We start from the raw sequence: 23,643 nt of genomic DNA on the forward strand, positions 1-23,643 counted from the left end.
GTCAGTGTGTTCTCTGTTTAATCCAAATAACTGCTCAAGAAAAACTGAGTTAATGGGATCGGAGATTAGAAAAGGCGCTCTGAAAATGTAAACAGCTTTTAAGGGAATAACATGTGAGATGGGTGTGAGGGTTGTTTGGAGGGTGAGGGTGTGAATTGAATGGGCTTCCCAGGTGGGATTTCAGGAATTCAACTGGTAGTTCACATAGTTTTAGCATCTGTCTGTTGAAAATTCATCTTCCTCCTCTAATTTTTGGTGTTGGCACATAACAGCTGGTTCTATCTAATCAGGACTTTTTCAGTGACTCAAAGGGCAAATGAGCCCAAGGCATTCCCATACATTGGAGAGTAAATGAAGTTTTAAACTGGAGCAAAGTGAATGTGCAAAGAGAGATGAAGAATACCATGCCGGGGGCCAGGAATGCATGTGCTCACATACAGCAGAATCAAAGAGGCCTGTCTCCAAAACAGACATTATCCCTGCAGGGCATGTGATTCATTTAAATGAGGGAAAAAGTTGCAGTGTTGTTGGATTTCTTTTCCCTTTTTGAAAGCTGATACTTAGCTGTTTGATGGAGGAGGTGGGGAAGGAGCAAATGGGGGAGGCTCTGACTTGGGAACAAAACAGTTGTGTATCCATAGAAAGTTCTTGCACGGGTAATCTCCCATTAAGTCTACGCGGATTTACCCGAGTACGAACGGAGTAAAGTAGTAAGGTATTTGGTTCTGAATTTGGAAAGAAGGGATATTTTACTCAGTAGAAGGCCCCTTTTAAGTAAATGGGGACAAGCTTCACTCTACCAATCCAAGTGCATCCCAGATTGGCCTAATTTAAATAATGGAGCAGTATAGGCTGTTATAAAACTTAGAGAATGGCAGCTGTAATTGGAGGGGAGGTCTCTGGGGCATTCTCTGGGAAGGCTGATGGGAGGAGACTAGTAAAGAAGATAACTGGCTGATTTTCCTCAACCAGAAAGTAAGTTCTACGTGGCTGAAAATGGGCTCAGAGCCTAGCAGAGGGAGGGGCTAGCCAGATGACCTTCCAGAGCTGGACATTTTGGAAGAGGCCTGGGCATGACTCAGCTAGAAGGCCTGGAGGGTTCCTTGGATAAAAGAACAGTTGGGAACTTCAGGAAAGTCCAGAGGTGGAAGAAGGTACTGATACCAGTATGTTATTGAACTATGTTTTTGGACCGTTAGGCACTATATCCACTGCATCAGATAAATGGACTGTTTTGAGGCTTTCAGGAACTATTTGTACTTTGTGGGATGGCAAATTGCCTCCACATAAGGGTTATTTGTACCTGGGAGGATATGTGGTGGAATTTTCAGGGAATCTGAGATGGAAAACTGAAGCGATCACCCTGGCATTTTTGTGCCAAGCTACAAGAGGGGTCTTTGGGAACAAAGGACAAGGTGAAACTGGCCTATTAAATAGCTGGGCCATCCTAGTCTTTGAAGACCAGCTGCTGAAAAACAAGACATGTTTTCAGGTTAGAATGGGGCACGAAATGAATCCCTTAGTTACACCAACAGTCTTAGGCTACCTCTACACTTACAAAAAACTTCAAAATGGTCATGTTAATAGCCAAATCGAAGAATACTAATGAGGCGCTGAAATGACTAGCAGCTGATAGGAATAAAGGTATTTCAATGTTTACAGGGTCCTTTTGAAAATGACCCCCATGTAGACGAGCCACGGGCAAGTGAAACTTTTGAGGTGTCATGGCCGGCAGCATGCTAACGAGGCACTGAATAGTCATTTCAGCACGTCATTAGTATTCTTCAATTTGGTCATTCGCATGGCCATTTCAAAGTTTTTCCTAAGTGTAGACATGGCCTTAGTGTCAAAGCCAAAGGTGTGAGGAACTAGAAGGCTTTCTTTGGTACATGATCATGCCAACCTTCTCTTTGGTTTCTGCTTGCTATGGGCTCTTGTTAACTTTGAATGTTTTAATTGAATGACCCAAAACATCCAGGTGAAATTCCTAAGTTTCATCTAGTTTTGTACAAATGACTCCTGGTTTGTTTTAAATTGGTTCAGTGTTTGTTTGCAAAAGGCTGTGAATCAGCCACAAGCTTTGATTTTGTAATAAAATACGAAGCCCAGGGAATTCTGAGTGGTTTGGGGTTTTGCAGCAGATAGTTCCCATAGCTCTAATCACAGTTCCTGCCGTCCACACCTGGTTCTTCCATTGATTTTCTGTGTAACTTTGACCAAATCATTTGACCTGGCTGTGCCCCAGTTTCTTCATCTGTAAAATGTGTATGTTCAAGCCGAACAGGCTCAGGGGATTAGTGTGTGGCTTGTGGAACTCATGTCTATAAAGGATATTAAGATCTTTGGATAAAGGTAATTATTCGATTATAAAGCGTAAGTATCACTTCACTCATGTAGCAAAAGAAGCAACTAAGATTGAGCCACAAAAATGCAGTCACAATGGGTCTCTCAAATTACACAGAAAATACAGGTAGATAGAAGCAAGGCAAATGCATACATCTAAGTTGGTGCTTGATAATCTGTGAGGCCCTAACTGATGATTGAAAGGCCAATACTAATTTGGAAAATGAAATGTCTCCTTGCAGTTATTTCTCTGTGTGGTTTGATAACATCTAAAAGCACATCGACTAAAGCCCGGAGCTAAAATCCTCTGATTGCAGCTTACTTTGCTCTCTGGCCAAATACTTCTATCACTTTCAATCTGGATTTCCTAGGCCTGACATCTTTATGTTTTATCATTACAAAGCGAAAAATCCCATCCCCCCTTTTCATATGGCTCAGCTGCAGAACAATAGTGTCGAACCATCTCCTTGCCTTATCTGGATCTGTTAATTTGCCACAGTGTTAACAATCAGTAAAAATATGCCCTTTCCAAGAAAAGTGTGAAATCCCTTAGCAGCTTGAAACACCTAAGAGTGTTATTTGGCACAGCTTTTGAGAGACCATTTAAAAAGAATTTTGTCTTAATAAATATAATGCTTGTCTTCTGGAAGGCCAACATTGCCAAGGCAGAATATATACAGACATGAATAGACAGAGGGCCCAAAATAGACACTTTTATTAAATAACATACATTCCAGACCAGATCATCATCACGTAAAAATGCACTGATTTATACCAGCTAAGGACAAAGCCTATCATTGCTAAGCAGTAGGAAGTGATATATGAAAATAGATTTAAAATATTATATGTCACTTTCCATTTTATTTAAGATACAGGGTGGCATATTACACACATGATTTATTTTTTTCTACCTTGGCCATATTTGAATGCTTTTCAATTACAACGCTGCCCACCCGTGCCTGTCTTCTTGTCCATCTTCCTATAACACGGTATTTGACATCCCATGTAAAGGACGTAGGTAGAAGTTTTTGTGCAGATACAAAGATGAGATGCTGAGATGAAGCCATTTAGAAATATGAAAAACCATGTGATATTTGTTACCAAATTTTCTTGTCCTAATAGGAAATATAATTGCCATATTAAAATTTATCAGCATTTTTAAAAAATGGCTCCCGTTTCACAGAGATTTGTTTGGATGCAAAAAAGGATGCAAAAAATTCACAACAAATTTATTTTTGTATGCTTGCATCTATTCCTAATGTTCTCCTTTTGTCACTTTTAAAGCCTCCCTTTTTACAGTCTTTAACTAGGGTATTACATCAACAAAATGGAGAATAAAGACAATAGCTATAAGTTACTTGTATTTTCAAATATATTTTAATACATTCAGCTAGTAGAGGCCTTTAAGGAAACTTAGTAACCATAGGATGAGAAGAAAATGCTTTTATTGTCTCATTTTTATTTCCATTTATAACGTTAAATGTATTCATATGAGTCTCTCAGTGCATGTGGAATTATTTTAGAAAGAAGTGTTACACATTTCAAAATGGACAAGGTTAAAAATGATTTCCACCCCTCTTAACAATACACTGCTTCATCCTCAGCTGGTGTCATAAAGTCATAGGGCTTGAAGCTGGGAAGGGGCCACCAGATCATAGAATACTAGAACTGGATGGGACCTCAAGAGGTCTTCAAGTCCAGTCCCCTGCCCTCATGGCAGGACCAAGCACCATCTCTATCAATCCTGTTAGATATTTATTCATCCTGTTCTTAAACATCTCTAATGATTGAGATTCTACAACCACCCCTGGCAATTTGCTCCAGTACATAACCACCCTGACAGGATTTTTTTTTTAAATGTTTGCTACTGGACAAATAAACTCACATGCCAGTTCTTTCAGCATTGCTGAGAAGGAAATTATCCATTTCCCTAAATCTGAGCACATTAAGATCTCTAAGTCTGAATTCCAATTAAGATCTGGGAATTTCCATTTCTACATACTCACTTCCATCAGCCATCCTGTCTTCATGCCCATGTTCCTTATCATCATCCTTACTGAAAATGGAGACTAAGCATTCATTTACTTTTGGGGCCACACCTAGATCATCTCTAATCTCCTTCCCCTCCATACTGCACAGCAACCCAACTTGATTCTTCACAAGTATAAATAACTAAAACACCACTTATTATTCATTTTAATTTCTTTATCAAGAACAAATTCATCATGATGTTTAGCAATTCTCATTTTATTTCTATATTTTCTAACTTTTGGGATGATCAACCTCTTTTTGCTTTACTTACCAGGTTTCTGCTTACACCTTTTTTCAGGTGGCTTCTCATCTAACTGGGCCTGGAGCATTTCCTTACAAGGTTTTTTTCTCTTTGTTTGGAATGTAAATGTCAGGTTTTGTATATTTGATTTGGAAAGAAAGTCTGAACCTCCTTTATATTTAAGTCCTTCCTCTCTTCTGTCCACTTCATCTTTTTAATTAATTAACTTAAAAGTGCTTATCTGAACTGAGAAACTGGGCCCAAAACTCTCCTACTCAAGTCATTTCCCTTTAGATGGGGAAACACGTAATCAAAGATCCAGTTAAAACTTTCATCAAAATTTTTTCCTAGCAAATTTTCATCAAAATAAACATTTCCCATGAGCAAATTTGACTTTTGACTTTTTTCTGGTTTTTCAATGGGAAAATTGTAAATGAAACTTTTGTTTCAAATACACATTTCATCATTTCTGCTTATGACAAAGTCACTATTTTGAAATGTGTTGATATTAAGATACAGTTTCTGTTTCAATGTTTCCACAACTGATTTTTTTTTTTTTTGCAACTTTGTGTTCTGTGAAAAATTTTGATATTTCAAATACCTATCTATAGTTTTTATTGGAATAAAAACAACAGTGACATTTTAACCTTCTCCTGGAACAAAAAAAGAAAAAGAAAAAAAAGAAATCCCTACAACTTAACATGAGAGAGGCTTTGTAGAATGTTCTAAAGATCGAAATAGTCAAGATATCATGAAGATGAGTGCTATTAATTCAACAACTGAGGATGTCTCATTGAGACTGCTAAGTTACCACTCTCCTCCCACTTAAGTCTGGAGGCTCTTACCCTGAATGTCTTAGCTGAGTTGAAGTATTGCAGTTACACAGAAGGATAAATGCCTGTTGAGACAGGAGGCAAGCAGCAGTGATAAATGATTAAATCTCAGCATCAGAAGAAGTTAATAAGTGGGGTTGCTCAAGGGAACAGTACTGGGAACTGGGTGGTTCATTATATTTATTAACTGCTTGGAAAAGGGGTTGAATAGTGACTTGCTGATGGTAGTTGTGTAGTCTAGTCCAGAAAGGCAAGAAAGGATTTGAGGAACTCCAGAAGGACCTAATTACGCAAGGTAGAGTTGAATACAATTCATAGGGAAGGAACAGTTTAGACTACTCCTACACACAGATAGGTTTTGAACTAGACCTTTAAGAGGAAACATAATTGTTTTTGAGAGTTTCTATTAATTTCTCTAGCATCGGTCATAAAAATAGACAGGATGTTAAGCAGGGGAAAATGAATCCAGTGGAAAATAACATGCCATTATATAAATTAATGCCTTCACCTCACAGTCAGTGTTGCATTCATTTTAGATCAACTCCACCTGGGGGTCAAAAAAAAAAAAAAAGGAAAGAAGTAAAGTTCCACAAAGGCACTGAAGGAGAGCATCCATATGAGGTGTCACTGAAAAGAGTAGGACAGCATAGTCTGAAAAGCAAGGGGGTAAAGGTAAGAAAAGCAAAACAGGTTGAAATTCTCCACTTTCTCACCTGGCAACATCCATTAGTTAGCCAGATGACCACTTATCATGGATGTGGCCAATCCACAAAGATTGTTTCTAGCCACCAGTCCTGGCTTTCAGTGGTCTTGCTGTTAGTCAGCTCTAATTTACCCTAATTATCTCCTGGGAGCTCAGGAAGCATTGAATGTGTTGGTAATGCTGCTAGACAATATTGACCTCCTGTGCTCTGGCAAATTCTCTTGTTGAGCACCTGTCAGGTCCCCAGGGTGCTGGACTAGAGAGATTCAACCTGTACATTGCAGAGAGAAGGCCAGCTAGACACTTCTGTTTCCCCTGTCTTGTAATATGACATATTGATAGGCAATGGATATAAAACAGGTGAGACAAAGGAAAATTTTATGCAACACTTAATTAAATATGTCTCCTTCACTACAATACAATATTCCTGAGACTAATAGCTTTGTATGATTTGGAAGAGGGTAGGTAGCAGTCCTTGTATTTTTGAGGATTAGTTGTTCAACAAGGAGCGTCAGAAAAAAGTTCCCCCATCTTATATATTATTTCATAACTAGGTGCATTATTGGAGTTTTTAGGGCCTGAGGATGGAAATTTCCAAAGTCCTCAGCATTGGCCTAACTCTACTTCCATTAAAAAGGATAAGTGACAGTTTTATCAGTGACTTCAATGGAAGCAGAGATCAGCCAGTGCTGGGAGCTTTTTGAAATCCCACTTTTAATTCTAACTCTGAAGTATCCAGCACTGACCACTGTTGGAGACAGGAAAGCTGATGATACAGGTTGTTTTAGCCTTTACCAGCCTTCTCTGTTCCTGTGCCAAAGGCCAACTAACGTAAGTAAAACAGTTCTGCTCCATATTTTTTATGCAGTCTTTTTTGTCCATTCAAGTAATCTGCAGTGGGTTATATGAATTGCCAAGAAAGAGCAAGCCGAATTATTTTGAGTGTTTGCCCTAGTTTCTGATGGCAGCATTGATAGGTTTCTTTGGTGCTGTCTTTTACCATGGCCCCTAGTAAGCAGATTATTTATCTGTTCTGTACCAAGCAGGTACTCATACAAAAATGTATGTATGGCTCATTTGAGCATTAAAGATGAGTAATTTTGAGATTCTTATCAAAGGGTTTTCTCCGTCAAATAAAAATATTAGATGATGTATAAGATGAAGAGAGGGATGAAGAGAAACGCTGCACTAATAACAAGAAGTCCTGTGGCACCTAAGAGGCTAACCAATTGATTAGGTCATGAGCTTTCATGGGTAAGACCCATTCCCTCAGATCAATGGAGTTGAAAAACAGAATCCAGGGTTCATATAGTGGAGTGGGGAGGGGAAAGGTTACTTGTCAGTAGTAAGACAAGTTAATGAAGCAAATTATGTAGGATGTGTCCCATTCCTGTCAATATCAAAGGTGAGGAAATTGCCCGTGTAATGCATAAGTAGGGCAACCATATCTCCCTGTCCCAAATACAGGAAAGGGAGATATGGGGTGGGGAATGGCTCTTCCCAGCTCCACTATGCCCTGGGGAGCTGGGAAGGAGGCAGCAGCTGCAAGCCCTCCCTGGGAGCCCTGGACAATCAACAGCCACCAGCCCTCCCTGAGCCCCAGGGAAGTGGCAGGGACACGGTAGTCGCCCATGCTCTCCGACTTCCCTGAGGCTTGGAGAAGTGACTCCCGCCAGCAGCTGCACCTTTGAAAGCGAGTCGGGGGAGCTAGTGTCAACATAGCCCAGGGGAATAGCCATGCAGAAACTAAATGCACTTTTGCAGCTTAAGCCATTCAATGTCTATTAATTTCAAAGGGTTTTAGATCAGGCCCTTGCAAGCTGCACGAAATTGGTATAGTAGGGAATGGTGAAGTTCAAGTGTACAGTGTATAGGATGAAACAGTAGCCATTCTAGAGACATCTGAATTGGAATTCATTTACAAATTTGACACATTTAACCTGAACAGAGATCTTAACTATCTCATGCATAGGGGGACCATCGATCACGTATTAGGTGGGACAGTCCCATATTTGGGACCTGCTTATTTTTTAGAAGGGACTAATTGTCCCATATTTGGACCCTCCCACACTGATCTTTTCTGCCAGCAGCTGCGCAGGTGCAGCTGTTGGCGGGAGTCACTTCCCTAAGTCCCAGGGAAGAGGAGGACCATGGGTGACCACCATGTCCCTGCCACTTCCTTGGGGCTCAGGGGGGTCCTGTGGCTGCTGCCTCATTCCCAGCTCCCTGGGGCTTGGTGGAGATGGGAAGATCCACCTCCCCCCCCAGTAACTCCCTTTCCTATATCTAAATAGGAATAAGGGGATTTCAAAGTGTGCAGGGTCCTTTCGAAAAGGACCCCATGTAGACAAGCCGTGTGTGATCAAAAGAGGCACTTTTGAAGTGCCGCGGCCACCATTATGCTAATGAGATGATGCATATTTCTTGCAGTACCTTATAAGCATACCTCAAAGTGTCTCATTAGCATTCCTTTTCAAAATGGGGGGGCTGTTTTATCTGAGCTTCACCTGAAGACAGAATGAAACTAATTGGGTGGAGATATTGTGTTTGGTATCCATTGGTTGCCTATTTGTGTCTTTAGGTACCTAAATACGTTTTAAAATCTGGCCCTCAGTGGCTAAGGAAAGCATTTGAACAATCATCAAAGGAATGCTCCTTATATATTCCAGTGAGATAGCTCTTCCAAAATATCTTGTGCCCAGTGAAAGCCTAAGCTTTTGTGATGTCTAGCAGGCTGTGCCTACACTTAGCCCTAGTGCCATCCGTTTGATGGAAATAAGTAATCTCAAAAATGCAAAATGGTGTTGAATTGGCATATTTACATGACTAATATGAACATTCAGGAGGCTAATTTGCATATTTGCAGCACAACTCAAGCAGTGTAGACGTGGTTCTGCTGACAAAAACCCTCTTTGTTGGCAGAACCTCATCTACACTGCTTGATTTCTTCTGCAAATATGCAAATTAGCCTCATTAATCTGGACACTAGCCACACGGATATGCAAATGCAATGCCATTTTACATTTTCAAGACTGCTCATTTATCTCCAGCATTTATAACTGTCAACATTAGGGCTCAGTGTACACACAGCCTCAAAGAGTGTTCATCCTTCCCAAATTCAAGCAAAGGAATAATCAAATATGTCTAGTGTCCAGTGAAAGAACATTTCAATATATTAAACCCTCGAAATATGCAGCATCAAGTTGTGTGTAACTCACTTTAACATGAGTTAAGCACAACTTGAAGCTGCTCTGTGGCCCCTTTCCCCTGCTTTCCCCCAGCCATGCTGCTGGAAGCAGGGAGAAGCAGCCAGGAAACTGACCAGCCATGAGCTGGTCAGTTTCCGTGGTCCCACAAGAGGCAGGGAGCTAGGAACCACACTGCTCCCTGGTTCCTGGCTCTCTGACATTCTGGGAGCCAGAAAGCTGACCATCCCTGTTTCCCAACTCTCGCAAGCCCAGGGGACCCAGCAGCCTGGTTCCCTCTCCCCACTGACTTGTGCTAAAATTTGAGTTATGCAGGGGTTGAAAGAACACAACCCACGCATAACTCGAGGGTTTACTGTACGTTAGCCTGGCTTTCATATCAAGGCCTTGGTCAATGGAGGAGTTACTCCAATGAGTCCTTGCTGCTGTCCATTGCAGATGCATCCTTTGATTTGTTCCAAAGGCCTCTCTTTTTCTCACCCCGGAAGCCTCATACTTAGACCCAAGAGCAATTTTTATTAATCACTTGTAAGTCTCAAGTAAATCCCCTCCTTCCCCCACAAGGAAAGTGATGAAGGAAGGAACATGTGCCTTCTTTCACTGCATGTGAAATCTCTCTGTTGAAGTATAATTAAGACATTTTCATGCTGGCTGGCCTGTTCCATCTGCCCTTTTTGAGAGGTGAATTCCATTGAGCTGTTATTTGTTTCCGCATTGTATGAGGAAGGATTGAGCCACTGCAACATTTAGTAACAGTAAATGATCTGGAACTCCATAAAAATATTGATTAAGTTGCAGTTCAAAGTGTCTCTGTGGTCCTCTGGAGATGTGAGACCCATCTTCATTCCTCTCATGACAGAACCTGTGCACGATGGTCTCTAGACATTATGGAAGACTATAAAGCTAAGAAATGCACTATGGAATTGCTAAGAGGGGATTTGCTCCGTTATCATTTCAGATGTCTTTTAAAAAGATATGGAAGGATTGTGCTGGAAAAAAGGTGCCAACCACTCAGCTCTGAAAGGAGTGGGGTCCTTTACGTCTGTGCCTCAACCCTGACATGCAGGGAGTGTAGTCAATCTTCAGGAGTGTTTGATCCTTGGCATTTCTACTAAGGCCATCAGCTGTGATGGTAATTAGTGCTGATTGTGATATTCTATAGAGAGGGTTAGGAAGGAAGGACAGCATCTGACAACTTGGCAATTAGGAAATTGACTAAGCCCAGCAATTCGTTTTACATGGGCTACTAAATAGCCATCAGGCAGCAACAACTTCTAGTCACTACCAACCTGAAATGCATAGCATCCTAGATATAAAAGCATCTCTATTCCTTTATCCAGTTCTTTGATATAGCCAGTTGGCCCCATAATTCATCACTGCCTTTTGCAAACAAATACGATGGATATGTGAATAGTTGTGCTTGCGAGGAGAGGCTGAGCATTCTGGTTAAAATCAGGCACAGTGTCTGACAGCAGGAGCAAGCTGTCTTGCCTCGATTGCCTTCAGTGGAGCGGTACTGCTTTATAACCAGAGGAAAGTCTGAAGCTTAGTATAAACAGCTGTAGAGTAAACTTCCCTACACACAGCCCTGTTAATGCATCTCCGTTTTCACCAGTAATTGCCTTTGCTATTTCCATTCTAGGGCCACACACAGATTTAACAACATGTTTCAATCCTTCCTGAATAGCAACACCCTCAGTTCTGGCACTCCGCTCAGATCTGCCTACATACCTGAGTCTTGACCTTTGGGATCCCCTGCTATTACAGCAGCAACATTGCCTGTAGCTGTTGGTACAGAGTAAAATAGCTGCCTCTAATGTATATGTATTTAGTAGGAGTTACGCAATTGCATATTCTTGGAAACTTCTTAGAGCCCCCAAACCCTTTTAGCAAAAACGGGACATTCCTAAATACCACATACAAAGTAATTAAATGCATTACTCAGTTAATGAATGAATCATGTAATTACTAAATATGTACTACAAGTTGCTCAACATTGCTGCAAACTGTAGAATGAATACCTTTGCCTAACATTATTGATAATTTCAATTATGCCGTTGTAGGTGCAGTTTAGCCAAAGTTCAGAAATAAAACCCCTGTGTTCTTACAGTGAGTCACACTGAAATCCCCAGAGCATACTGAGGTGGGGAAAGGGTACGGGGGTGTCTCATCTTCTGGTGATGGGCAAATATGGGCGAGCCAGTGTTCTAACCGAAGGACTGAAGAATCATGTATGGTCTGTCCTGGAGCCCAAAACATCCTTCACTAGCAAACCAATGGTAAAACATGTTAACAGAAGACACACAGGAAAAAAACATAATCATCCATGTAGTTCATTATCTTGTCTGTCCACAATGTCCAGCAGCCCAGCAGAAAGCAGTTATGGGATAATCTATCCTTCTGAAAAGCTTTTCTCTATCCCACGTACTTAGAGATTGGCCTAGAACCTGAAGCCCTTGAGTGGAAGAATTCATATTTGTACACAGACTGCTTTATTTTCTTAATTTGTTCTCAGATGACTCTAGATACTCTTGTTTGTCATATCAATGTTCATTACATTTTGGAACCTTCTAAGCTCTTGGCCTCAGTGAAGTTGTGTGGCAATGATCTGTGCGGATGCCGAATTGGGCATTGTGTGAAAAAGAATTTCCTTTTGCTGGTTGTCAGTTGTCTGATAATCTGTTTCATCAGATGTCCCTGGTTATTGTATTCTGAGAGGGGCTGAACAGAAGTGCCCAGCCTACCTTCTGTGTGAAGTTCATTATTTTATGCAGTATAGTTGTGGCTGTGTCTGTCCTGGGGTATTAGAGACAACGCAGGTGAGATAACATTGTTGGTCCAATAAAAGATATTACCTCACCCACCTGATCTCTCATTCACTATTTTGTATATCTCTATCAGGTCTCCTCTCAACTGTCTCATTGCTAAGGCAAACATTAGCCATCTTCTCAGTTTCTCAGTGGGAACAGGGCCAGCTAAATAGACCTTAATGCAGGCTGGGGAAGTGAAGGGAATATACTGATCTGAAATATCTAGGGAAAAGGCCTGATTTTCAAAGTGCTAGGCTTACCGAATTGCAGAGTCTGGGAGGAGGACTGCTTGGTATAATTTGCTATGCATAATATGAGTGGCTACATTTCTTCCTTCAAATAATTATTCACATTTTTTTTCATTAGTGGACTGCACTGAGTGAAAAGTGCAAGAGTTAGCTCTTGGAGCAACAAGAAAATCAAACCGAGGGAAGGAAGTGAAGATGCTGCATGCATGCAACATGCACTGCAGTGGGAGCAGGAGCTGGGATATTTATGGTGGAGAGGGAGAGGTCTTTGACTACTGTATCTGTTTCAGCGTGAGGCAACTGGTTGTGCAGAAGATGTGAATACCTTCAGGGTTTTAGATGTACCTGGCTTGGGACTGCAGATTAGCTGGATGGTTCAGTGTGGGTTGTTGAATTAAAAGCATTGGTGTCTCCTTATGGGAGTGATGCATAGAGTTTAGTTTTATTGTGAGCCATGAATCCGGTTGCATGTTCTTTATGCCACTGGAGTGAAATGATCATGCTCACTTCATTGATGATTGAAGCGGGGACTGAACCCACATAATCTTTAGTAGCTTAGTTTGCCTCTGACCCTGTGTCTCTGCCTCTCCCACCCAGTTCATCCAGCCCCAGCTGGTTGCTTGAGCAGTGGCTTTCAGAACAGTTTCTTCGCTCTCCCAGAACAACAACTAGCAAAGGAATAGATTTATTTTATTTTGTTCTTATTTATTTGCTCTTCTTGGTCACCGAAAATAGGCACTATGCATTCCTTAACTGAAAACCCTACTCCATGTGTTTAGGACAAGGTATGACCTTTGAGCGCCACCTGAAGCTTGCTTCTTTTTCTCTGGCATGTGCAGCTGTCAGAGCAGACAAACAGTACAGGGCCTGAAGGAAGCAGATCAGCCCAGGCAATCAAAGAACACACATTTGCAGCCGCCTGCTGTCCCCGTCCTTCTTCACAACAAAACAAAAGCCAGGAGAATAAATTACAAGGGAACCCTTGCAGTTTTATGACGCATGATATATGCCACAAGCCGGCCACAGCCATGCCTCTCCACTGCCAGAGAAAACAAGGGCAAATACGGATTTGATTTGTTACCCTGCACAAGATGTATGGGCAGTACTAGGGAAATTACACTTGGAGCGGGACATAATACAAAGTGTCTCACTAGGGAGGCTGGCTGGCTGGCTGGCTGGCTTTATGAAATGTTATTACCATGTTGTTTACTCCATTCAGTTCAAGGTATTTATAACATACTCAATACCCACTCATTTTTCTGACTCTACGAAAAGCAGGGCAGGTGGGGAGGGGAGAAACAGGAGAGAAAACTAGAGATAAGATCCAGGTATTCCCTAACATTTGAAACACAGCGTGAGGGAAGGCCAGAAAGTGCATTATGGAGCAACTTCCTCTAAAATATTAGGTAGTGTCCACTTCTGGAGAGAGAAAATTGCAGTAGAGGGGCCAGAGCTGTGCTCCTGCACAGGAACATCCATATTCCTCTGTCGTGGTTAACCCTTAGACTTTGTCTACACTGGCAGTTGAGTGACAAAATGGAGGCAGCGACTTAATTGCTGGATTCCAAGAAGTCACAGCACAGTTCAAAACCCTGGCCTGTCCTACAGTACTTAATAGCGGACACTGTGCATGAGATGCCAGGATAAAACAACTGGGTGGGTTTGAATTTGGTATCTAGTGTCCTTAATGCACCAGACTGAAATAGCAAAGATCTAAGTGAGCTGACCATCTGTCCCGGTTTTGGTGGGACAGTCCCACATTTGGGGCACCAGGATGGCATCCTGATTTATTTTGTCAAAGGGGCTAATTGCCCCATATTTTTCTGCGGCTGCCGACCCGGCTGTGGCTACCCCACCCCCCACCTACCCATAGCTGGGGGAGCCAGAAGCCGGACCACACAGCAGTGTGACTGTCCCCCAGCTTCCCTCAGCTCAGGGAGCCAGGAGCCAGAGCAGCAGCATGGTGGCCTCCCAGCTGGTGGAAGCCAGGAGCTTCACTGAGAAGGTGACAACCCCCACAGGGCAGCCACCACCTGACACCCAGATAGGGTGACCATCCATCCCATTTTGGCCAGGATGGCATCATTCCCCTTGTCTCATATTTGGGCGGGGGAAATATGATTACCCTAGATCTAAAGGAATGTTTCCATGTCTGGGAGCTCTATCTGCATTGCATCTGCAGCTACTACCATCCAGCAGAATCTATGCCAAATTTAGAGAACCGTAGAAAATCTCCTCTGCTCTGTTGCATTACTCCTCTTGTTTCGGTAGCATGGGGAAAGAGCAACTGAACAGGACTAAAGGATTCCAAAGCTCTTCTTGCAAGAGTGAAGGTCCAAAATGACAGTACACAGTTGTTCCTTTACAAGGAGTCACATTATCTGTTTGGAGCATAAAGGACACTAGCTTGGCCACGGAAATGAGATGTTATAAATCAGCGTTTCTTAAACTGTGTTCAGCGGAACACTGGTGTTCTGTGAACGACTTGCAGGTGTGCCATGAACATGTGGAAGTATACACTAATGTTATATATTTTCTGTTATTAAAACCATATGCAATGTTACTTCTTCATTGCTATGATACCACCTCATTAAGTGACTTAATTCTGTTTTTGCTGTACGTTACTGGTTTTTCTGAAGAAAATTTTCATAGGTGTTCTGCATAAAAATATTGCTGTTTGGTGTTCTGTGGCCTCAAAAAGTTTAAGAAACACTGTTATAAATGACTGAAAGTTGCTATTACCCCTCAAGACATATGGCAGTGTTTTTGGGGCCCAGTGAGTTTACAGAAGATATGTACATATTTCTAAAGAGAAAGCAACACTTCTGTATTGTACCAGCTAAATAAAGATGACTTTTGCTGAAGATTGTAAGACGAAAAATCCCAGAAGGATCCAAAAGGATTTTTTAACCACACAGTATATTCACATCCCAGATTCAGACTTTCATTTACCAGAGTGAGAGAAGAAATAGGAAAAGATGAGCAGGAAATAGAAAGACTGAGCAGAACATGTTTCACACCAGAGTCCATTCAAGAAGGAAGAAACACCTAATCAATGTATTTTTACTAGCATGCAGGGGGAAGGTAGATAGTGTCGTGAGATATGGCACAAAGTGTAATAGAAAGAAAAAATGTAGCAACTGATCATGGCTACGGTTACACTACGGAGCTCTGTCAAAAGAAGTCAGCGTCAGAAGAGATTTCCCAATAAAACTTCTGTCAACAGAGTGCAGCCACACACACAAGCCAGTCGGGAGGGTGCTCCGCTGAAATGTTCCACTGCTCTCTCGACAAAACAGGCACCTGGAAACACAGCAGACAGGGCTGACAATTGTTGTGGGTGCCCTGACTCTGAAGAGAAGGGTTCCTAGAGCAGCTACGCAGTTTTATCGTCAAAACAAAAAAGCAGTCCAGTAGCACTTTTAAGACTAACAAAATAATTTATTAGGCGATGAGCTTTCGTGGGACAGACCCACTTCTTCAGACCATAGCCAGACCAGAACAGACTCAATATTTAAGACACAGAGAACCAAAATAGTAATCAAGGTTGACAAATCAGAAAAATATTAACAGGGTGAGCAAATCAGAGAGCAGAGGGGCAGAAGGTGGGGGGGGAGTCAAGAATTAGATTAAGCCAAGTATGCAAAAGAGCCCCTATAATGACCTAAAAAATTCCCATCCCGGTTCAAATCATGTGTTAATGTGTCGAACTTGAATATAAAAGAGAGTTCAGCAGCCTCTCTTTCCAATCTGTTGTGAAAATTCCTCTTCAGTAAGACACAAACCTTCAGGTCATTAACAGAATGGCCCACTCCTTTCAAATGCTGGCTGACTGGTTTTATCATCAACAGACTCTGTTGACAACAGTGTTATTCCTCAAAGCTTTGAGGCAGAACGCTGCCAGCGAAAGTGCTGTGTTTTGTCCAGATACTGTCAACAAATCCCATTTTATGTGTGCTCAGTCCACAAGTTTGGTCAACAAAACCAGGGTTTTGCTAGCAAAACTTGTTAGTGTAACTGTAGCTAATATGTATCAGAAAATCTTTAGGGATACATACCAGTGTCTGGAATCATTTCAGCAGGTTCCTTAAACTGGTATCAGATGATCAAGTGTAGAAATGGTTGATGGTAATGAGTTAGGATCTGTGGAAACTTCTGGGAGTTGTTCTGTAACTGGTTTCCTTGAAAGATCTTTTCTTAAACAAAAGATGTGGAAGGCGTAATAATAAATACAAACAGCTTCCGAAATGCAGGCTGTGCTTCACTTTAGTACAGAAGTGTAGGTCAAGAAAAAGGAAGTTCCTTGAGGAAATTTTTGTTCTTCTTCATAATTTTACCGTTTCCTAACTTGAATGTGCTTGACTTTGTAATCATAATAATGCTTTTTTAATATAGCTTTGTGTGTGATGCACAGATCCATATTTCCTAGCACGTGCCAAATATGTTGCATTGCTCTGGTAATACAAAGCAGCCATAAACTGTAAACATATTTTAACTGTCTAATTTATGGATATGTTACATCACTGGAATGATTTAAAAAAAAACAGCCAATGTAGCAGTGAATCTGGTCCATGTTCTTTCTCTTACTTTCTCTTTTACATACATGTAGTGATTTCTCTTAGCAATTTTGGGCCCATTTGAATATAAATGTACCTAGGCTTCCATTAAGAGAGTAACTGATGACATTGTCTAAAAGCTTCATTCATCAAATTCCAAATCTTCTTTCCAGTGCATTCTCTATCTCTTTGTTTGCTCTGTTATTTTTCTTTAAACTTCCTCATGTCCCATTTCTTCCCCTCACATCTCGCGAGTATTCTTTCTTTCACCTCATGTTTTCCCCTTCTTTTCTCCCTTCATCTCTCAATCTATTCCCAAACCCTCCCCTCTTAACCCTGCCCCTCATCCATTCCTTGGTTTTCCACAGTTCCTCTTCCTTGATTTCCTCCTTTCAACCTCTTTATTGTCCCCCTGGAAATGAGCATACTTGGGCTTCTTCATACCCTACCACTCCCTCTCTCCTGCTGTTGTAATAGGTGCTTCTCACATGGCTTTCATACCACCATCTTTTCAACAGTGGTATCTTTCTTTGCTCTATATCCAGCTCCCCAGGACATGAGTCAGCCAGTTTGAAAGAAAGTATAATTAAACAGCAGGCGCAAAACAAGCAAGAGAGGCAATTAATGCCATAGGAAGAAAATAGGGGTACCTGAGTCCAGGTCAGTTTGCCCCCCAGCATTTCCATGAGACCTTTTATACAGCCATTTTGCTAACTGTGGCTTCAGTTCAGGGACTTAATTCCTAGGGCCAGAGAAGAAGTGCTCAGGTGCAGGTTCTAGGGGATGAGAGTAAAACTGATTGTAGACCACTTTTATGTTCTCCTGATTCTCAGGACTGCGGAGAGGCCATTTGGCCCATATCTTAAAGCAGATTGAGGACCTTTGTGATGGCACTCAGGTGCAGTAGTGGTACCTGAGGAATCAAAAGCAAGGCATGAATATGCTACAGAAATGCCCCTTATGGTGTGTAGAAGCATGTCACATGTCCCTTATACTGTAGGAATTCTCAGTGGCTCACTTAAAGTTGTTTTTCATCCCTGCATGACATAGCCCAGTGGTTTTGTCCTTTTTTTCATTTGCAGGCCCCTTGAAATTTGGAATGGAAGTGCAGACCCATTGGAAACCTTAGACATGGTCTGCAGACACAAAGGATCCATGGACCTCTGGTTGAGAATCACTGTTCTATGGTAATGACAACCTTTCATGGACCTCTTAGACGTAGCCTGTGGGCTGCCAGAGATCTGTGCACCACAGTTTGAAAACCATGGCTGTAGCCTTATTGAAGGCTATGATCTGGCATTTAGGTTCTTACATATCATTAAAATTTGGACAGAAAAACACATCGAAAATAAAATATTTAATTTGCAACATTTATCAATTTAAAAAAAAATTAAAGTTTTGTGACATTGACATTTTCCTCAGCTTATGCAATTTTTTTTTCAGCTTCTGGAAAAGACACCCACCAACTGACTTTTCCCTGCCTCCATTTCCATCACACATATATTGCAGGCAGTTTTGAGGCCCTGTCATGAGAAACAAAATTAAGGTAAAGACACATAAGTAATTTTGACAAGGGCTGAAAGTGTAACAAAAAGAACTTAAGAACAGAATACACCTATATTCCAGGCAGAATCACCTGAGTATATACAATCACAGAAAAAATGATTTAAGCCTTTGTTTTTATCAAGGCTGTCTTATTTAGCACTCAAGAAAAATGTATTAAGAAGGCCAAGATGGATTAATGAGGTAAAACATATCCTGTATGACTCATGAACTGACCTCTTAAAACAGCGTATAAAATATGCTGTTTTACAGCAGAAAAGTCTTCTCTGTTTTGTGTGTATACATGCAGACTATAAATCAAATGAGGCACTGAAATGCAATATTAATAATCAGCTGCCATGTATCTCTTGACAGAGGACTGATCCTTATTCAGTGTTCTAAAGAAGAAGAGTGACTTTTTAGACCTGCACTTAAAAAAATAACTAGAAAGAACCCACCAAACTAAGCTCAGATTTGGGTGGAGAAACTCTCCACTACTCAGGTTTGGAATCTGAGGAAGAAATCCAACCAAGAAATGCATTTGTTAACATTAGCATTTTTAAAACAACCCCTCCCTCAGTGATTCTCTTCATTGCTTTCTCTGGTTTACTGAAAATATCCACAGTGCATTGGTTTTACATTGTTTATGAACTACCTTGGTTACAATGAAACCTCCTGTCTTTAGGCCCAGTTTTAGCGCAAGGCGAGCAAGGTGGTTCTTGGGTCCTGTACCTTCAGGGCCCCGTACTTCAATTTACTGCTAGCATCCACCACCCACCATGTGGGCCCCACTGTCAGCATGTTGCCTTGAGCTCCACCCTCCAGATGGTGACATAAGTACAATTTCACACTGGGAAACTAGTGTTTTGTTCTGTGAGAGGCAGAATAATATTTGTTGTGATTCACAGAGGAACAATTGCTGCAGGAAGTTACAGAACTGCATTTCAGCCAACGATACACAGGCGCTTATAGAAGCCACAGTGAATCTAGACAACTTTACAATCCATTTTTCAAAGTACGGTTCCCAAATTGAGGCAGGTGAAACAATAATATAGAAAAAGCAAATAAAGTAAATCTGTATCCAGAGAATGTTAATAAATAAAAAGTTAAAAAAAACCACACAAACAGTGCAGACCTGTTGGGCTCTTGCCAGGTCAGGTTATTGCAGCTGGAGCTTCGCACTCGCTTATTTACTGTTCCACTGAACAGAGATATATGGAATAAAGGATCTCTTACTGTTCAGCCCATAAAGATGAAAGAGAAGGGGAGCGATAAAAATGAATTACCTATTATTTAATGGGCTTTCTTAGAACAGTTCTGCATGACTCACACCGACTTCTCTGTATAACTTCTCAGCTTTGATCCAGGGTTTAGTCTAGCACTGCTGCATTAAATGAATCCTCTGAGGGTTTTTTTGGTTTTTTTTTAAACTCCTGTCTTAACCCCTGCTCTTCCCATTATCTTTAAGCTTTCTCCTGGCCTTTTCCCATCACAAAGGTGTTTCCTGAGTGAATGGCCGCCACCACTGACTTGCAGAGAAATCCCACTAATTCCTGCCAATTTATTGGGTGCAATTTACTGCGGGTAGCACACAGTTAAAAATAAAGGGCATATAATTTATTTATCAGCAAGGGTTCTGTGCCTTCTTCGGCTATCCTGGGGAAGGGGGGAAATAACACATGCATCACAGAATTGTGACATACTTCTTATTATAATTATTATTTGTGGTATCTAGAGACTCCACTGTGCAAAGTGCTATATAAATGCACAGTGAGAACCAGTCCCTGCACTGCAGAGATTACAGTCCAAATAGCAAGACAGGAAAAAAGTCGGAAAATCTTCCAAGGACAAAATACAGACAAGAAGCTCAAATATTACAGATGTTTTGTTTCATTTTCAAGGTAAATAGCACTGCATTATATAATGCAATGTCGTCATTGCAAGCATATAGCACTTTGCCCTTGTGTAGTGCTACAAGTTATTTTGGGATCCTTTTTATCCTTTACAAGTTAGCATTCCAAGACATAGGAATAGCCTGGTAAAATCTGAACAGCCTGGAAAAAAATAGTATGTGTGCCAAGCCTAATCTATCTAGATTGTGATTACAGAAGGGCAAATAATGGACATAAATATTGAAGAAAGTCATGGAATTCCTGAAGAGATATATATTTACAAAAGTAAAAACAGATCCTCCACTGGTGTGAACTGGCATATCCACATACCAATTAATACTAGAGGGCATGGTCCATCCTTTATCCAGCTCCAGTATTGGTACGATAACCCCAAAGTATTTTCGTGGGTGCCTTCATGAGTGAGCTCTGGGTAGCTGATGTCACTGATGCCTCTGTTCTGAGTATTTGCCTAGAAAGAAACCTAAAGGAATTGGAGCAGAATGATCAGTGCAGGCAGAGTGTTGAGTGTCAGGGTAACTGTAGTGAGAGAGGAACACCTGGCCCTCAGGCCACGCAAGAGGTGGGAAGGGATAAAAGGGGCAATAGCCCTAGGGCCCAGCATTTCAAAGGGTCACAGCTCTCCAGCCACCACAGCTGCTACTGTGGCAGCAGTGGCAGCTGGAGCCCCGGGCCTCTTTGAAGTGCCATAGTGGGGGTGATCCATGAGGCTGCAAGGGAGGACCAGCCCCCATGGTCCAGGTGGTGCCACGGCCTGAATTTCCTAGGCCCTGCCCCTTCTTCCTTTAGCACTGCCCATTCCAGGGACACAGAGCCAGGCCCCTCTCCATCCTTGCTGCTGGCCCATCAAGGCACGTGTGATTGGGACCAGACCTAAGGATGGAAGGTGACTGCTGGTATAATGAGTGGAGGGGCAAGGAAAGGGGAGAATGCAGAGCCTAATAATATAAAGTTAGAGCAATAAGAAAGCTTCCCTGTGTGCAAACCTATAATACCGACAGCCTGTGAGTCTGTCTGGGACTTGAAGGCTGGAAAAAACAATAGGTTTTCTAGCCTGCATAGTCATAACCTACCCACTGACCTTTGTTTGTATTGGAAAACTATCTCTATGTTCCCATTTGCAAAGGTGCTGTCATTTTGTTATCACAAGACGAGATAGGAATGAAAATTGGTAGGGCATAGGGAAACATAGGAAACATAGGGCCAAATTCATCCCTGCCTAAGGGAGTATTTACCTCACGCTCCAGATGTACATCTAAACAGCCACTGCACTGATGCAAGCAGGTGGGCCCCAGCCACATCCTGTCTAACTGCCAGCCACAGAACTGGTGAAAGTGGTACAGCTTTGGCAAAGCTGGATCTGTTCTTGTCATAGCAGCCCCTTGTGCAGAGAACATTCTGAGGAGAGGTCCTAGACTTGCTCTGTGACTTTTTTGCCTCACACTGCTGGTATAAAAGAGCGTTAGGGCCATTACAAATTCACCTCAGAGTCCGGGAAATCAGGAGACTGTGACCCAACTGTTCAGCATCAACATATGTCCTGAGTGGCAAACCATGAGCCAGGGGTTTCTCCAAAGGCCAGAAGGAGGAATCTTTAACTTCCACATCTGGCCAGGAAACAGCTGCCACTGCAGCCCTGGCACTGCAGTATCATCTGTTCTGTCTTTCTGCATAGGAAGCCAGAGGATCTACAAAGTAACTCACTGGTTCTGTCCATGACTTTTTTGTCAAACACTCCTTGCAACTCACAGACAAGGGGAGGTGCCTGCCTGCAGCCATCTTCTCAACACAAACCGTGTGCAGTAGAACCCTGTCTGTTTTGCCACATATGAGGCCTTTGCACGGAAGTAATGTTCCTAAATCTCTATGCACCTCAATTTCTTCCACTGTAACTGGGATGACAACACTTTGGACTTACTTACGGAAGTGTCTAGAGTACATACACCGCATGTCCCCCTAGCATGGGTGTAAATGATTGTGGAGACAGTGAAGCACAGCTTAGCTAAGGAAAGGAAAGCTTGAATTCTGTGGGTATTTACCTGACTTGGGCTTAGCTGGAAAAGGCTCTAGCAGCTCTTCACAGCAAACCTCTCCCCACTGCCCTCTGCCCTTCTGCCAGAGCCTCTCTCTGCCACATGTAACTACACAGCCCAGTGCAGGGAATTTGATTTTCACAGCAGAAAGTAGCTTCAGCTACCCTCCATCTTGCTGCCAGTCCTGTGTGGAACAGACCTACTTTTAAAGTGCAGTGTAATGAGAGGGCTGCATAAATGCAGAATATTACTATTAATTGCTAACACCTTTGCCCATTCCTGCAGATTACCACAAAGAAAAATCCCATTGCTGAGCTCACTTCTGTGGTGTGATCACACACTACTGTACAAGCTATGGCTATCGTAAGGCAAATTCACTGCTCTCTTACAGCTCTTTGGCCTGTAAACTGGAGCTGTGACTGGATGTATTTGCCATCTGTTAGCTAGCTGTGTGCAGGCTGATGTGAAAAGAGCTAGTGGTTGGAGTCCAGTTGTGGGTGGGCAGCTGTCTGCTTCACAACCACCATCAGCACCACTGATCATCAGCTCTGCCATTGATCATCTCAGCAACGTGAAGTCACAGACTGAAAGGGTCTGGAGTACAAAATATCTCTGGTGGGGTGATTGTTTCCTCATGCTCAGGGCTGGGCTAAGCCAGCTCACTGGAAATAAAGGATTCATGTCCTACTCCTCCCCTTCTGTACAGGGTAAATTGAAAGCTGTGGTCTGTAAGGTGAATCGTGCCAATGTGCTCTAAGAGCTTCCTGTAGCTGTCATTGATTTTTGGAATGGGAAATGTCCAAATGTACCAGAGGAATCCCCTATGTCATCACTTTTAAACAGAGAGGGCTTTAATTAGTGCCTTTTGTATTAAAGTCTCCAGCATGTCCATCTGTGGTATTTTCTAGTTATTCACATCTGAAAGTGTTTTAAAATGTCAGGTCTGCACCATCCAGTGATTTCTCTACATCCAGAGAACACTCATTCATCTGTCTGGCTTGCTCAGCTTTATGGTCCCATTTCTCGGTTGGAGGAGTACAAGGGCCCATGTCACAGTCAGAATCTGAACCTAAGTATTTTATAATGACAGACTAAGAAAGAATTTAAAGAGCAGAAGACACAGTAACTAACAACTGGGGCGAGGGGGCGTTAAAGTACCTCAGAAACAGAAAGCCTTTCAAATAATC

At 42.0% G+C, this 23,643-nt stretch overlaps 1 protein-coding gene across 8 annotated transcripts in view; it reads left to right on the forward strand.

Moving 5' to 3' along the window:
• The window catches only part of CHRM2 (cholinergic receptor muscarinic 2), a 128,045-nt gene that overhangs the window by 55,267 nt on the left and 49,135 nt on the right, over positions 1-23,643 (forward strand). For 4 of the 8 annotated variants that reach the window (XM_075006808.1, XM_075006834.1, XM_075006826.1 and 1 more), the window contains 2 exons: positions 18,054-18,158; positions 18,415-18,517. The exons of 2 other annotated variants lie outside the window; for them this stretch is intronic. The gene's annotated coding sequence lies outside the window, so the exon portion shown is untranslated. The remainder of the gene's footprint in view (positions 1-18,053; positions 18,159-18,414; positions 18,518-23,643) is intronic. 2 more of the 8 variants (XM_075006842.1, XM_075006869.1) reach the window with 1 other exon arrangement.

The sequence above is a fragment of the Carettochelys insculpta genome, chromosome 1, assembly GCF_033958435.1.
Source record: "Carettochelys insculpta isolate YL-2023 chromosome 1, ASM3395843v1, whole genome shotgun sequence".
In the NCBI taxonomy this organism is placed as follows: Eukaryota; Metazoa; Chordata; order Testudines; family Carettochelyidae; genus Carettochelys; species Carettochelys insculpta.